This window comes from Elephas maximus, chromosome 15 (assembly GCF_024166365.1).
Source record: "Elephas maximus indicus isolate mEleMax1 chromosome 15, mEleMax1 primary haplotype, whole genome shotgun sequence".
In the NCBI taxonomy this organism is placed as follows: domain Eukaryota; kingdom Metazoa; phylum Chordata; class Mammalia; order Proboscidea; family Elephantidae; genus Elephas; species Elephas maximus.
The window spans coordinates 56577041-56594647 of record NC_064833.1 but is presented as its reverse complement, the minus strand read 5'-3'; the positions used below and the strand labels follow the sequence as shown (position 1 = coordinate 56594647).

The following is a 17607-nucleotide window of genomic DNA, read 5'->3' as shown; positions in this document are numbered from 1 at the left end:
CAACGTCAGAACCATAGGTTAAAAAAAATAAAGCTCAAGATGAGTCACATTCACAATAATCCAACTAAAGCAGACTTTCTAAAAAAAGTGCCAAATGGATTTTCTGGGATCAAAGAGTTTCTCAATTAACATTTCCTGAATTCATACACATAAAGATATCTAAAAATAATGCCACAATATTCTGGTGAATCTCCCACAAGAAAAGACCTGTAATATTTTAAAGTAATTATGAAGACGTGGTAGCCGAAGCTGAGGAAAAAATAGCATCTCTGGATATAATTTAGTTTCATCTGGAATTAAATCACTTGTTCATTATAATTAGTAGTAGTTGGGTTATACTGTATATGAGATCGTTGCTACATTAAACAGAAGCCATCAATGTGAAATGGCCCTAATGAATACAGACCTTTCTTTTCATCTAAAAAATTGTGTGATATTATCTCGGTTTTTCATTCTGTGTGGAAAGTTTCTGAGCCTCAATATAAGATTCTTTGTTAATGTGAAGTATCTTAATTTTCTTAAAAATAAATTATTGCGTTACACTCTCACAGCGTGAGGTAGAACTGCTCAGCATTTCTACAATTGGCTCATGGTAACAGTAGCTCTAGAAGAGTGTTGCTTTCATTCAGCAGCATCAACCAACGAACCAGGATGTCGAAAAACATAAGCTACAATTCCATGCATCTTCGAGAAAAATACAAATTTTAATAATAAAATGAATATAAATATATATAAAATATTTTAAAATAATAACTTCTCTGCTTTCATATACTTCTACCTGCTCGGCAAATGTTTCCTGGTTGACATTGCTTTGATTCAAATACTTGCATATACAACCTTAAATTTACGGTTCATTCGGGCATCCTCATGAAACAGAAGGGAAGAAAATCAGTTAACATCTCATTATTCTGTTGCAGCAAAATGACCACGCAAAACTCATTAAAAAAAAAAGTATATATACATATATATCAGGCATACGGATTATTTAGTATTATTTCAACCAGTACTGTGTTGTGGTAGCACTTTCATGGGCCACCACTGATGATGATGATGATGATAGCTAAATTAATTCCCTGTTTGCCAGGCTCTGTTCAAAGAGCTTCATATGTATTAACACATTTAATATTCATAACACCCTGTGAGGAAGGAACCACTGTTATTCTCATTTTACAAATGAAGAAATTGAGGTGCAGGCTGGTTAAATAACAACAGAAAAAAAATATATTTATCAAAAGACCAAAACTTTTAATAAGAGAGATAATCTGTAAAAGACAAAAGTGAGCAAAATAGATACTTCAGATAAACATTCCTCCAGATTAATCAGGCCATAGGGCTTATGCTTGTCTGAAATCTTGCCATGAATGAAAGCAAAATACTATTTCCAAGCAAGTAAACTTCAACTTACACTGAGAGACTATACAGTCACGCATTACTCTGAATGACAATTTGAATGTACAAATGCACATTGAAGGAAGTACATTGTTTAAAGGCTAAGAGGATTAAGCACTTAAATAGAATTTAAATTAGAATGCTGCGGAAAGAATAATTTCTACTGACAGGAATTGAATAAATGTATTTATTGAAAACAAAGAGACCACTGCCTGCCTTTTAATTAAATTACAACTCAAAAATAAATTCTTATGCGCCTTGATTATGCTCATTTGTTGGAAGAACTGTTAAATGGTTCTAATTGATTCCATGTAATTTATTATACTATAACATTCAATAATTACTGAACTGCTAATATTAAAAATTATCCAGGTATTGTTGTTAATGGAGGCTATTAAGATTAAAGCTGCGTTAATCAGGTCTTAAAATTAACGCAAGTTATGGCAATTTTGAATGACAGGTTGTATTGTATAACTACTTTGAGCAGTATTATGCTAAGCTTTATATTTCTGTTATAATTAATGCTTGGATTTTTCAGAAAGAGTAATATTGAAGTTAATATAGATAATACATAAAATAAACATAAACCAATTAATTTATAGTATTAAATGGTAGAATATTAACTGCTGATTTTTTGGGCATAAACTTTAACTTTCACTAAGAATTCAAGAAAGAGCCAGAGCAGAAAGAGGTGAGCTATTTAGGAAAGGTTTCTTAGAGGACAGGGAATTTGAGTGAACAGAATAGCAATCATTAAAAAAGCATTGGTGAGAAGGAGGAGGAATTCAGCTAACAAAATCTTAATTGAAAAACACCAAAGTGGTTTATATACAAAAATTCTGCCTAAGCCATGGTAGCTCCATAGACACATCCAAACGCCCTGAGGGACTGAATTGCTGGGCTGAGGGCTGTGGGGACCATGGTCTCAGGGAACATGTAGCTCAATTGGCCTAACAGAGTTTATAAAGAAAATATTCTACCTTGGTGAGCAGCATCTGGGGTCTTAAAATCCTGTGAGTGGCCATCTAGGATACTCCACTGGTTTCACCCCTTCTGGAGTAAGGAAGAACAAAGAAAACTAAAGACACTAGGGCAAGATTAGTCTAAAAGACTAATGGACCACATCTACCACGGCCTCCACCAGACTGAGGCCGGTACAACTAGATGGTACCTGGCTACCACCACTGACTGCTCTGACAGGGATCACAATAGAGGGTCCCAGACAGAGCAAGAGAAAAGTGTAGAACAAAACTCTAACTCAAAAAGAAAGACCAGAATAACCAGCCTGACAGAGACTAGAGAAACCCTGAGAGTATATCCCCCATATACCCTTTCAGCTCAGTAATGAGGCCACTCCCGAGGTTCACCCTTCAGCCAAAGATTGAACAGACCCATGGAACAAAGCAAGACTAAAGAGGCACACCAGACCTGGGGTAGGGACTGGAAGGCAGGAGAGAACAGGAAAGCTAGTAATAGGGAACCCAGCGTTGACAAGGGAATGTTGGCATGTAGTGGGGTTGTTAACCAATGTCACACAACAACCTGTGTATTAACTGTTCGATGAGAAGCTAGCTTGTTCTGTAAACCTTCATCTAAAGTTCAATAAAAAAAGGAAATTAAAAAAATTTCGGCCTAAAACTACTAATATATTCTAAGACTTACCATTATCCCTAACTGACATTTAGTCTAAAATTCTGCATATCGATGGCACTGGTTGTTGTCGTTAGGTGCCGTGAGCCGGCTCCAACTCATAGCAACCCATGTACAACAGAATGAAACACTTCCTGGTCCTGTGCCATCCTCACAATCTTTTTTATGCTTGAGCCCATTGTTGTAGCCACTGTGTCAATCCAACTCATTGAGCGCCTTTCTCTTTTTCACTGACCTTCTACTTTACCAAGCACGATGTCCTTCTCCTAGGACTGATCCCTCCTGACAACATGTCCAAAGTATGTAAGATGCAGTCTCACCATCCTTGCTTCTAAGGAGCACTCTCGTTGTACTTCTTCCAAGACAGATTTGTTCGTTCTTTTGGCAGTCCATGGTACATTCAATAACCTTTGCCGGCACCACAATTCAAAGGCATCAATTCTTCTTCATTCTTCCTTATTCATCGTCCAGCTTTTGCATGCATATGAGGCGATTGAAAACACCATGGCTTGGGTCAGGCGCACCTTAGTCTTCAAGGTGAAGTCTTTGCTTTTCAATACTTTTAAAAGAGGTCTTTTGCAGCAGATTTGCCCAGTGCAATGTGTCTTTTGACTTCTTGACTGCTGCTTCCATGGGTGTTGATTGTGGATCCAAGTAAAATGAAATCCTTGACAACTTCAATCTTTTCTCCATTTATCATGATGTTGCTTATTGGTCCAGTTGTGAGGATTTTTTGGCCCTGGTAGGGTAGAGCAATTGCATTGCCGTATTACTAATTGAGTTGTTAGTTACATTTAGTATGAGTACAGAGCAAGGTGATTATGCCATTATATGTTTTGTGGTTACTATATGTTACAATAAGAATTCCTGGTGGCATAATGATTAAGCTCTTGGCTGCTAACCAAAAAGTCAGCAGTTAGAAACCACCAGCTGCTCATGGGAGAAAGTGTGGCAGTCTGCTTCCATAAAGACATCAGCCTAGGATACTCTACGTGAGAGTTCTACTCTGTTGCTATGAGTCAGAATGATCTCAACAGCACACAACATATCTTACAATAAATCTCTAGTTCTTTTTAAAATTGTATTATTTTGGAGCTTTATGTATAAATTCAGAGATTTTATTTATTTTTGAAGAAAAGCAAAGGACAATTTTTTTTAAATACTCTGTCAATTTTAGATACCCTATGAAAATAAACACTATATAATCTTCAAGTAAATAGCTATATTTTCTTTAAAAATTGATATTTCTGAGGAAAATATAAGTACATTAGGTAATTTTGTAAAAATAGAGATGAGTGGGAAGAAAATGATTCACAAAGTAAAATTCTGTATATTTTACCACTTAGGGAAAGCAGTTTCAAGTGAAACATTTTTTTTTTTATTACTTTTAAAGCCATTTGATCACAGGAATAGCTGCCCAGAAACAGAACAAAGAAAGGTGCTATAGATTAATCTCTGTATCACAAGAAAATACAGGGAATTTCAGAATAAGTATGAAATCACAACATTTAAACAAAAGACCCTTTTTACATGTGACTCAATTTCAAAAATTTCTTCGAAAACTTTGGAAACATCACTAAAAAAAAAAAAACAAACCCACTGCCGTCAAGTCGATTCTGACTTATAACGACCCTGTAGGACAGAGTATAACTGCCCCATAGAGTTCCCAAGGAGCGGCTGGTGGATTCAAACTACCAACCCTTTGGTCAGCAGCTGTAGCACTTAACCACTACGCCACCAGGGTTTCCGAAACATCGCTCTCACTGAATAATTGAATTTCAGAATTAAGGGGGTTATGTTTTCTAGATTTCCTTTTATGTATAACTTAAACCATCATTACCCAAAGCTTCATAAACACATACAATAATAAACAATTGGAAATCTACTTCTCTTTCTTCTGAATTTTCCGGTTGCCCTCCACCTCTTGGCTTTCTCCAAACTCCACATGTGATATTTATCATAAAACTCAGCAAGGGTCCAGCCTGTGTGACTTCACCTTGTGCACAAACTAGAAGGGGTTTATTAACTTCCAGACTCAATGCCTAGGAAATAAAGGTGCAAATGGCCCTAGGAAGTATAGCCCAGGTAGCACAATGATAGGAAATGCACTGGGAAGAGAAAAATGCTGCCCAGTTTGCTAACTTGTTAGATATCTTAATCACATAGCATTTCAACAACCAAAGCAAAAGTCCCTACTACATGTTGATACTCTTTCAAGAATATATACATACAAACATATATATTTAATAAATATATAATATTTGTATTAGATATTAGGCAGGAGTCCTGGTTGTCCAGTGCTTAAAGTGCTCAGCTGCTAACCAAAAGATCAGTGGTTTGAGCCCACCAGCATATCTGTGGGATAAAGATGTGGCAGTATACGTCCATAAAGATTTACAGCTTAAAAACTCTGTGGGGCAGTTCTGCTTTGTCCTACAGGGTCTTGATAGGGTCACTATGAGGCAAAATTGACTCGACGGTAACAGGTTTTATAGTCAGCACTCAAAATACACAGTGGCCAAGATAATGGACTTGAATGTACTAATTGTGAACATGGTAAAAGATAGGACCATATTTTGTTCTGTTGTACATGGAGTTGCCATGAGTTGGAATCTACTCAAATGCCACAGGTTATTTCCAAACAGGGTCATATTTACAGGTACAAAGGTAAGGATTTCAACATATATTTTTGAAGGACACAATTCATTCCAAATAACCACATTCACATTTAGACAGACGCTTTTCCAAGATTGAGGTGGGTGTAGAAGACATTTCCCACCTCAGTAGCCTCCTTCTCAAACTTCTCAACAGTCTACTTCTTAATTTCACTAAACATCCTGAATTTTCTCTTTTTCCAGGCCCAAATCTCTAATACATGTTAAAATACTCAGAGTTTAAGTAGTTCTTTTTGGTTTTTTTTTTTTTTTTAATGTTTCCATGAAATTATTATATTCAGTGTCTATATTATTCACATAACACTCTGGATGGGTCAAGGAAGATGATAGCACTATTTCGTTCTGCTATTTACTAATAGTTCTTTGAGCATTGTCTTTGATTTGGAGTGTCATCACAAGAAACCACTCAGTCCTTAAAATGAAAATTTAGAGAATTTATTCGGCATTAAAGATTCATTTGAAAGGGGAATAACCAGCTCACACAAGTGAAAACTAGTGAGTTCCAGAGAAAAGTTCTCAAGCAAGTACAGATATAAGGCTAAAACAGGAAATTACAACAAAAATCATTGATTGGCTAGTCTTCAATTGAGGTCATAAAAGGGAGGTTTAAACAAAGCAGGGAACAGGCTTCCATTCGGTACATGTGTGTACGTGGGCTACAAGGATGTATTGCAGGGGTTAATTGCAGAAGTTCGTGTGGGCACAGACAATACAATCATAGTCACAAGATGCTTACAATATATACTTTCCAAAATAGATTGTAAAAATGTCTTGCTTGATGTAAAACATTTCTTGGGGATGTTTGTGCCAGGCCTTCTGATAAGCATTGGTGCCAAGATACTCTCCTTAGGCACATTCTTTCCACATTCTGACTTGACCACAGAAAAAGCATTTCCTTCAGTTACCCATGTTTGCTAGCCAGATAAGGGACCTAAAGGTCAGGCATTATTAACTTTGATTTTAATTCTGATGAATACAGTAGAGACACAGTTGTAGTTCAGCCATTTTACTTTTGGTCAAGGGTTCTGAAAAATCACTCTGTTACCGGATCCATACACTTAAGGGGAAAAAATTTTTTTTAAGTGGAGCATACATTTTGAAAATCAAGCAGAATGATAAAAGGACCTAGAATCGTGTTACATAAGGAAGAACTGGGAAAAAAAAACAGGGAGTTGGGGCCAGGAAAAGAAAAGATTTGACCTGTCATTTGGAAAAGGAAAGACAAGGAAGCAAAAGAGTGGAAATCACAGATAGATTTTTAGGCTCACTTGAAAGAAAGAACTAACTAGAACCATTAAGATAAAAAATGATACCACAGGAGTCAAAGTACACTCCATTCCTGAAGGTGTTTAAGGGAAAATGAGATAAGCGCCTGTCTAGAAAACTCTAGTGTTTGTCTAGAAAACTTCCAAAGTCTCTTCCAGCTGTAAGAGTCTCTGGTTCTTTTATCCATTCTGAAATTAGTAAACAGAGCTCTCTATTGCAAATGGGACTGGTCTTGGGCTTTTTGGAACAACCAGTGAGTAAACATAGATCTTCTCAAAATATAATTATTAAAAATGTTGCTGTAACTCTTTAAATGTATGTATGTTTGTGTGTTTTTAATTCTTTTTTATAAAATCTCAACAACATTTTTAATTCAAAGTTCTTGAATTCTTGTGATTTTTTTCCCTATCTTAAAAAGTTTCCATCCATAACATTTCATATTATAAAGTCCACAGTGTATATTTAATCACAGGGAAGGAAAGGGATTAATTTTGCAACATACCAGTTTTTTTTCAGGCTACTACTACAGCATTGATGAACAGCATTTTGATTAAGAACACCATCTTTGGCATTGAACAGACATGGGTTCTCGTTTATGCTGTGCTGCCAACTTATCTGTGTAAACTTCTACCAGACCACCTGCCTGGCTGAGCCTCTAATTCCTCATCTGTAAAATGTGGGTAGTAATAGTGCCTATCTTGTAGTTTATCTTGTAGTAGTATTATAAATTAAATTAGAAAATACACACAAAGCACCTAGGACACTGTCTGACATATAATAACCATTCAATAAATGTTAGCTACTATTATCGTTGCTTATTGTTGTTAATAGTTAATCCATGAACATGAATTTTTTTTTTACATTTTACAAAAATCTTCAAAAAGATTATTTATAGGGTTCCTTGACATTCCAGTACTTACCTGGGTAGCAGTTTTCACAAATAGGAACAAATTTTGTCTTTCGTTTCACCTTTATTTTCAATTTTATAACAAATTATCGGTCTACATAATAATGAAGGAGTCCGGGTGGCACAATGGCAAGCACCCAACTGCTAAACAAAAGGTTGGTGGTTTCTCTATTCGGGAGAAAGACCTGGCAATCTGCTCTCATAAAGATTAACTAAAACCAAACACATTGTCATTAAGTCAGTTCCAACGCATAGCAACCCTGTAGGACAGAGTAGAAATACCCCATAGAGTTTCCCAGGCAGTAATCTTTATGTAATCAGACTACCACATTTTTCTCCCATGGAGTGGCAGTAGGTTCAAACACCCAGCCTCTCAGTTAGCAGCCAAGTGCTTAACCACTGTGCCACCAGGGCTCCTTCTTGTGAAGACTAAAAAAAAAAAAAAAAAAAAGACTACAGCCAAGAAAACCCTATGGAGAGCAGTTCTACTCTGTCAAATACAGTCACTGTGAGTTGACATCAACTTGAAGGCACCCAACAACAACATAGAATAATGAGGCAAATTTTCAACACGAAAAATTTCCAAAATTAATATCATGAATAGATTTAGAGCTGATATTGTCATAATAAATTTGAGATGGCACATTGTACTTGGCTCTCTTGTGTTACCTAAAAGTTATGCTTGCTCCCAACATACATTGTTACACAGTATTTTATAGTACTTGTGAATTGCTTGCTATATGCCATGAATATCAAATTAACAAATATTAATGAAGTTATATTTTACCCAAAAGGCAATTATTTTCCTAAGCTAAAAACATTTGCCCAACTTTTTTCTACACAGTACTTTTGAACAGAAATGAGATTACTCAGTTTCTAAAAATAATAAGCATATCCATGTGCTTACACTAATGAATTCCTGTTTCAGAAAACGTTCAGAATAGACATATTTTCTCTGATTTTAGTAGAAATATTTTCCAAAGAATGAGGAAATTTTCAGGAATTAAAATTTATTACAAATGAATATATTAAAATTATAAATTGATAGAATGCAAATTATTCCCATAACCCAGAGGCAACATCTATTTATAGTTTGGCATCTACACTTTGAGCCCTTCCTTTTCCATCCCCCGTCTCAGTATAGTATGTAAAGAATTTGCTTCAGCCTGATCCACCGATTCTCCATAAGGGCTCACGTAAAGAAAATGCATGTAGCTGGGCTTTTTCCCCCCAAATTCAGTGTGTCCTTATAAGCAAATCTTCCCTCTAAAAAAGACAGGGGAGGTGTGTGGAAGAAGAAAGATGTTTCACCCATTAGCATCTTGTACCTACAAATTAATTAATTGATTGATTAGCTAATTAAGTAATGCACCAATCATTATAATATTATTGTAAGTAGGTAGCAAATAATATGGCAAATTGTCAGAAGCTGAAATGGAAGCAATAAGGAGCAGGAGGAAAAAGAGAAGGAACAGAAAATGAAAAAGGAGAAGAAAATTTATTCTACATGATAAATCAAAAGAAAAATTTAGGTGCTAACCCGAGGTTAATGACTTTTGACCCTGTATTTTATTTAACAGCTCATTCATTCTTATTCTAATATGAATATTTTGTGCAGAAACAGCTAAAATTTTCTAAGCTGTTGGTTGAAACCAAAAAAGATCTAAATTGGCTCATTAAATTTTATGCTGTTGGTATTATTTTTCAATTCAGCAACAGTGTTTTCCCATTCACTGAGTCACAGACCATATAAGAAATATTTGTGGAAGACAAAGCACTCAGGCAAAAAACAGTAGGTAAAAGCACGAACAAAATATTTGTAAAAATCCTAAAATCAATAATGTTAAGCACTAAAAACACAGATTATCCAAAAGAAAAAAGGACAACAAACAAAGAATAGCATCACAGCTTTCAAGCAAAAATGTAAGAAGTATTACAAAGAAAATTCAAAATTATACTTAGAAGTCATGGGACGATATATTTGGATTCAATAGATCTGTGAAAAAAATGCCAAGGGCTCCAGGGCCCTGAAAATAACAGCACAGCATAGATTTTAAGAACCTGGCCCTGGGAGAAGGAGTCCTGGTAGCACAGTGGTAAAGCACTCAGCTGCTAACCGAGAGGTTGGTGGTCCTAAATCACCAGGTGCTCTGCAGGAGAGAATGTGGCAGCCTGCTTCTGTAAAGAGTCACAGCCTTGGGAACCCTATGGGGCAGTTCTACCCTGTCCTATAGGGCCGCTATGAGTCAGAATCAACTCCAGAACAATGGGTTTGGTTTGGGTTTGGCCCTCGGAGATAAAAAGACCTGGGTCAAATTCCAGCTCCACGACTTTCTAGCTGCATGAAATTGGGCAAATGCTCAACATCTCCAGTGCTTCATTTTCTTTTCTGTAAAATGAGAATAACAATAGTGCCTGCCTCATAGGATTGTAGGGAATCCCTGAGTGGCGCAAATGTTAAGCATTCAACTACTAGCCAAAAAGTCGGCAGTTTGAACCCACCTAGAGGCACCTCAGAAGACAGGCCTGGTGATCTGCTTCTGAAAGGTCACAGCCTTGAAAAACCTGTGGGGCAGTTTTACACTGTACACGTGGGGTCTCCATAAGCTGGAATTGACTTGAAGCAACTAACAAAAACTACGTAACCATTGCCATTCAGTCAATTCCAACTGATAGTCACCCTACAGGACAGAGTAGAACTGCCCATAGGGTTTCCAAGGCTGTAGTTTTTATTTTATGCCACATCTTTCTCCCACAGAGTGGCTAGAGGGTTCAAATCGCCGACCTTTCAGTTAGCAGCCAAGGGCTTAACCACTGCACCACTAGGGCTCCTTTAACAACAACAAAGGGTTGTGATAATACATGAAAGATACTTAGCAGAGTATCTGTCCATAGCAATCATTATGGAATGAGATTATTAAAATTAAGATATCTTAAGCAAAATAGATGAGCACTTCACTTGCTTGTACAGGGATATGCAAGAAAATAGTTCGTGCTTTAAAAAAACCTCAGCTGGAGGATTCCAGAAAAGTTCCCTGGCCTGACAGTCCATAAAGCAGAGGGAAAGGAAACCACTAGAGAAAAATTGCTCTTAGCACAAATACACCTAGTTCCAGCTCTGCATTTTATTAACACACTGGGAGAAATTGAAAGTAATCTGGTAGCATAGTTCTTAAAATGGGATTTTTCTCACCTCATTTCAATGGTACCTTTCAACACTGAAGTAAACATATCCATTTGGAGCCTAGTCTACCACAAAGAGCAAATCAGGAAGGAAATAGTGTTTTCTGCGTTGTCAATCCAAGTCATCACAAGAGAATATGTCAGTAACACTGGGAAAATGCCATGAATGTAAAAATTATTACTTTTAGAGACAGTTATTTGAATAGTTCCAGGCTGTTTGTCAGAATCAGAAATTAAGAGATTCTTCCAGAAACTTGGAGAATAAAATAAATGAGCTCCCTTCACACTTGACAATGCAGAATCGGCAAGGGAGGGGCAGTTTGCTCCTTGGGTACAATGACAAACAAGAATTTTGCCAAATATCTCATAAATAACTCCTCACTTAGTCACGTAGTGGTCTTTATCTTTAAAAACTCATTCTTTGAACAAAGTACTTTTAGTTTTTAGTTTTATCTTTCAGATGCTATCAAAATTTTATCTTCATATGTTCTGTAAAATATGTTCTAGCCCCCAGTAAATACATTTCGTTAAAGAAATGACGATCTTAGAGATCAAGTATTACAATTTTAATTTAGTCGTGGTGCAATGACACAGAAAACTGTGTGACTCATTCGGAGTTGTGCAGGCCTGGCAGCGTGACTTTGCGACCCTGGATTCAAATGAATTCAAATACTGATGACACATTTCATTAACTCTGACACCTTGAGCTCTCTCAGTCTTGGTCTCTCCTCTGTAAAGCGGGGATAACAGCACCTGTTGCTAAGCTGCAGTGAGGATTTGCAGAACGCATGTGAAGAGCCTGGCATTCTGTAAGCTCTCATTCACCATCAGATCCACAAAGAAATCCCTCATTTCAATTTGCTGCTTAGAACAAGTTTTGGAATTTGGCAATCTATTTCCAAAAATTAGCCAGTGAAAACCCTATGGATCACAACAGAATATTGTTCGATATAGTGCTGAAAGACGAATCCCCTAGGTTGAAATGAACTCAAAATACTTAGAGGCTGCAACTATAGACATGTACATGGGGTTTCCAAGACTTGGAGCTGGCTCAACATCAGCTAACAACATACTGTCACAGGTGCCTTCCCAGTAACCAGGCTAAGGAGATCTCCTGCTTTTAAACAGATGCAGGTTGACATAACTGAATTTTTTAATCTCATAGACTGTCCTTACCAGGAAACTGGCCTGCCCACACAAGGCTCCAGATCAATTAGGATCAGGCAGATGCCCACTGGGCAGGTGGTATTGTCAATGAGAGCTGAAAACCAACAGGCAAGTCTTGGGGTAGGAAACGGGCCATATACTCGGAAAGGGCTCAGGTCTACTGGGTCAGAAAAAACATTGCAGAAATTAGCCTACTGCTTGGAATAGAGGTACTAGGAGGAAGAGAAAGTGTTCCGTCATCATCCGAAACAGTTCTGAGACCTTTTACTTTGAAGGTTCCAGGCAGACTCATGTCAATCCACTTTGTCTCTAGAATTACTTTCCTGTAGTCAATGAACTTAATGCCACCAAATCTTTTAGCCTCTTCGTTGGATGGAAGAATTTCTCACGGCCCTCTTGAGGTTCCAACTGGTTTCTTAGTTGCCTAAGAGCCCCAAGGTGGAACTTTGCTCTTCTTTTCAAAAAGAATTTATGCTTTTGTTATATATTCTTTCTCCCAGGTCAGGGTAAGCTCCCAGATCATCCTCAATATCAAGAGGACATATATTATCCTTTTTTATTTTCTAAAAAAAAATCACTCCTCACTCCCACCATCTGCTAGTTGATTTCCTTTCACTGCAGCTGGTTATAATTGATAAATTATAAATTAGACACATCTCAGCTGCTTCCCCTTAGCAACATCTTAGCAATGACTCTCTGTAGGAGCTTGGCAAAAAGATTTCTTCTGAAATGATTCCAAGTAAAAATTTAGTAGTTACCAAACTATATAAACCCAAATCTCCAAACCTGTTATTTTTCAGATGAAACCTGAGGCTGTGAGGATGTGTGTCCAGTGATTCAATTAAATAAAAGAGCCAAGAGCCAGCACCAGCACCTAGGTCCCCTGATTCTTGGTTACTTTTTGCCAAATACTGTGTACCTCGCCTCTGAAAAGTTCAGTGTAATTTAACAAAATGTTTTTGATAAGATTATATAGACATTTGGAAAAGATTCTACCAGCTAGGCAACAAAGAGAGACAGCTAGACATGGGATTCCTAAAGACTAGTGAAGGGTGGGGAAAAGATGGATGATTTAAGGCAATTCATTAAATATGAAAGCTTCCGCCTCCGTATACTCTCCTACCTGGGAAAATGGTGCACTTTGAGAAAAACCACTAGTATAGGAGTTTTTATAAGAGTCACTTAACGTCTCCAACTATCACATTACCAATCTCCATGCATACAGGGGAAACTATTATCATACTCTTACCTGCAAATACCAATTACACAATATTGGTATTTACATAATGAGTCAATGACATAGAACAAAAACTGTCAACTGAGAATGTGGGTAAACAGCACACAGTCCTCAAAAAGATAGTTTTACACTCCTCATGGCAAAATCATTCAGCTGGACACCTTCCTGCAATGAATATCCTGAAAAATCATAGGTTTTGACCTTGCCCAGATCGCCTTCCTTCCTCATAGAATTGAGTTAGACCCGCCCCTCCTTATGCTCCAGTTGGAACATGTGACTGAGGTCTGCTAATAAGACAGAATTCTAAGATTCTTGTTAAAACTGCCTGAAAAGGAAGTTAGTTACTTTCTTTGTAGATACTCCTAGCAGTAAAGCTAGCATATGGCAGCAACTTCTGCGGGCTACCAGCCTGAAATAAAGCCACCAGAAAAGAAAGCAGGACAAAAGACACTGGGCCCCTGGATCCAGCCTTGCCTGAATAGATCTATCCCAGGACTCTTCAGTTACTTGAGCTAATAACCACCCACTTTCTTTTTGATTTAAAAATCAGTTTGTGTTGAATTTCTGGCACTTGCAACCAAAAATGTCCCAACTAATACATCTCTGTGGCCATAGCTTCACTCTCCTTACCCACAAAAAACCAAATAATCCTGAAAATCTTTCTAGCGATACACATTAAAAACAAAACAAAACTATGACTCCATACTGTAATTCTAAGGAGCCCTAGTGGCACAATGGTTAAGCACTCAGCTGCTCACTAAAGGAAGGCAGTTTGAACCCACAGGCCACTTCAGGGAAGTAAAGACCTGGCTATCTGCTCCCATAAAGATTTCAGTCTAGGAAATCCCGTGGGGTAGTTCTACTCTGTCATATAGAGTCACTGTGAGTTGTAATTGACTCCACGACACACAACAACACTATAACTCTGAGTCTCAGTTTCCTCATCTTTACAAGTAGGATGTAGAACTGAAGGATCTCCAGGTCCCTTCCAAAGCTAACATCCTACGATTCTGTGATTTTGTGTAGGTCAGTGCAGAAAACATCCTAGTATATTGTTTTGTATCTATTCTATTCAAGAATGCCGCAGGTTGAGAACAGCTCTGTCGCACTGCCACCTGGTGGCTATTTGCTTTGACTACACTTTTACCTTTCTAATCAACAAATAGGAAAGCTTGTAACTCTGTAAGTTTCTGAAATAATGTTTCAGGTCTGGAGCATATAAAATTTAAATAAATAAATTTCAGCAAGCATTTTCTGAGCACCTACTGTGTACAAGCCACTATAATGAGCATTTGAAAATGTCTGAGACAGTCTCTGTCATCACAGAATCTTACTCTCATGGGGACCACGTATGGTTCCTAGTATTAATAGTGTGACACAAGAAAGGAATAGAGCTAAATGACCATGGCCACAAATGCATCAGGGATTGGGAAGATATTATAGAATGTGATGGTTAAGATTGTGTGTCAACCTGGCTGGGCCATGATTCTCAGTGTTTATATATGCTCACTCCCATGATGGCATCTGCTGTGAGTAGTCAGTCAGGTGAAAGGGAGTTTCCTCGGGCATGTGGCCTGCATCCGAATATAAGTGGACATTCTGGCTTTTGCCTGCTCTGGATTCTGCAGCTGCCTCCTGTTCCTCTGGCCTCTGGCTCTTGGGACTTGAGCTAGCAGCTTACCTGCCGATCTTGGGATTCGTCCGTCTTCACAGCCTGTGAGCAAGAGCCCTGCTCTCTGACCTGCTGATCTTGGGCTCCCCCGCCCCTGCAACTACGTGAATCAGAAGAAGCCTTGCAGTCTTGCCTGCCGATCTTGGGATTCGTCATTCTTCACTGCCTGTGAATGACAGCCCTGCTTTCCAAACTGCCCATGTTGGGTTCGCCAGCCCTTGCTACTATGTGAATCAGGAGAAGCCTCTATCTTGATCCACGGACTTGGGACGTTCCAGCCTCTACAACCGTTTCCTTGATAGAAATCTCTCCATATATGTATTTACACACTTCACTGGTTTTGCCTTTCTAGAGAACCCAGGCTAACACAAGAGGACATGTTTACAACATAGACCTTTAAAGTTTACAACAGGATAGTGTCACTCTAGATCAAGAGTAAGTGGACAAAGGGCAATGGAGTGATTCATCGCAGGAGATATTTCAGGAATCACTAGATGACCACTTGGCCTAAAGCACAAATTTGTTCAGGGGAATGCTTGCAGACTCCTGTTTGTGCTGTGGCTGTGGGCCTGGGCTGTCTTTTGAGGAAGAGCAATGGCAGTGGTGGCGGTAGGGAAAGCTGCAGCTGACCAAGGATGCAGTGTTAGCTGGGCTCCACCAGGTGGCAGCACTGTGTGCTGCAGACTACATCTCTGCACTGAACAGCATGCAGGTGGGTCATTTGTGGTGGTCCAGCCAGCTTTACCTAAAAAGCTTTCCAACGACTTCCATTTTGACATTGAAGACTGCCCTCAGCACTGACCCTTTGTCATTGTCAGAAACCAGAGACAACTGTCATCACACCAGCTTGACCCATGTGCTGCAGACAAAATGCTCTATTTCTTCTCCCAATAACTTGATAGGCCAACAGTACAGACCCTATCATTTCTTCACTAAATTGACAGCAAACGAGCAATGGAAAGGTGTTTTAGCAGAGATTGGTCCCACAGCAAGAAAACCAAAAGGCAAAATAACTAAGGAAAAGAGAAGAAAGTGTTTGAACAAAGGTCAGGTCACTGGTGAAGGACATATGGTTTCCTCTGGCCTGGTCTGAATGTTCCTCTTATGAGAAATGGAGCAATGCAGACCACTTTCCAAAGAAGCAAGATAAGCAGGAGAAGGTGGAGACCAGCACAGTCCAGCAGAGAAAAGGGTTAGACTGGAAGAAGATGAAAGTTAAACAAGAGCAGGGAAGAGCGGGAACATGAGAAGACATTAGTCTTGGCCCCCTAACCCTGGTTCCAATGGAGAAACGTGATGATTTTTGTATCAAGATACTTGAGGAAAGAAATGTTTTCAGCATGACAGCAAAATAGGGAAGAGATTGATCTGTCTTCTGGTAGTGGGAGGGAATAGAAAAGGAGCTACAGGTTTTGCACTGGGAAAGCCACTAAAGAGATGGACACTTTCAGAAAAACAGAGCAAAATAGTTCACTATTTGCATTGCACAGAATGATATGAAGCCCATATAATCTTCCATAATATTTATTTAACATGTAAAAAGACATATATCAAAATGAAGAAATAACCCACAGATCATAGTCTCCGCTGCCACCAGGCCGTCATTACCATCTGCCAGCTCACTGGCATCAAAGACATGTCTGTGAATGTCTCTGGGTCCATCAGTATGCTCAACCTCACCTGAAGCCTCTTCTACTGACTCTCCCCCAGGAAACTCATCAACTGCTGGCCAAAAAGAAGGGTTTCCATGTTGTGAAATTCCAGGAGGAAGATGGCCCTCTGCCCATCATGGTCACCTCCTTGTAGGGGGTGTTGAGAAAGGATCTGGAGCCAGAAATTGAGGTTATAGTTATCAAAGTGAACTGGGAAGAAATGAAGACCCTGCGGAGAATAAAGTGCTCTCTGCAGTCAGGTTTAAAGATAGCCACCACCTAAGCCCCCCTCAGGCCTTATGGTTTTTGGTGCTGCCCGGCACCTAAAAGCAACTAAACCCCTCATACTTTGGAATGTCACCTTTTTTTTTAAGGTAAAGCCAACCATAGCTCCTCTATTTACTAATAATAAATAATTACAGCTTTAGTTTATTGAGCACATTCTATATGCCAGTCACTGTGATAGGCAATTTACATATATATCTCAGTTCGAGACTATTTCAAGTATTAATTTAAGCTAGCAAAAGTAAATTAATTAGAGAGATAGGTTAATAAAATAGTCTGGTACAATCAATAATATGCAAAATAATAATACATAGCATTATAAAAAAAATTTTTTATGTATATATCATGAAAAATCATATTAACTTTGATTCACCTGAAATGAATGTCATTAGCTTCATTCTACAGAGCAATTAAATAACTTGTCTACAGTCACAGCTAGAAAGTAGAGGAAAACAGGAAACCTGTTCTTTTTGACTCCAAAAACTCATTTTTTTTAATATTAAACCTCTAACTAATAAAAGGGG

At 38.2% G+C, this 17607-nt stretch overlaps 1 pseudogene; it reads left to right on the top strand.

Moving 5' to 3' along the window:
* Nucleotides 1-15852: 15852 nt before the first annotated feature.
* LOC126058674 (28S ribosomal protein S5, mitochondrial-like) lies at nucleotides 15853-17081 on the top strand (annotated as a pseudogene).
* The last annotated feature ends 526 nt before the right edge of the window (nucleotides 17082-17607 follow it).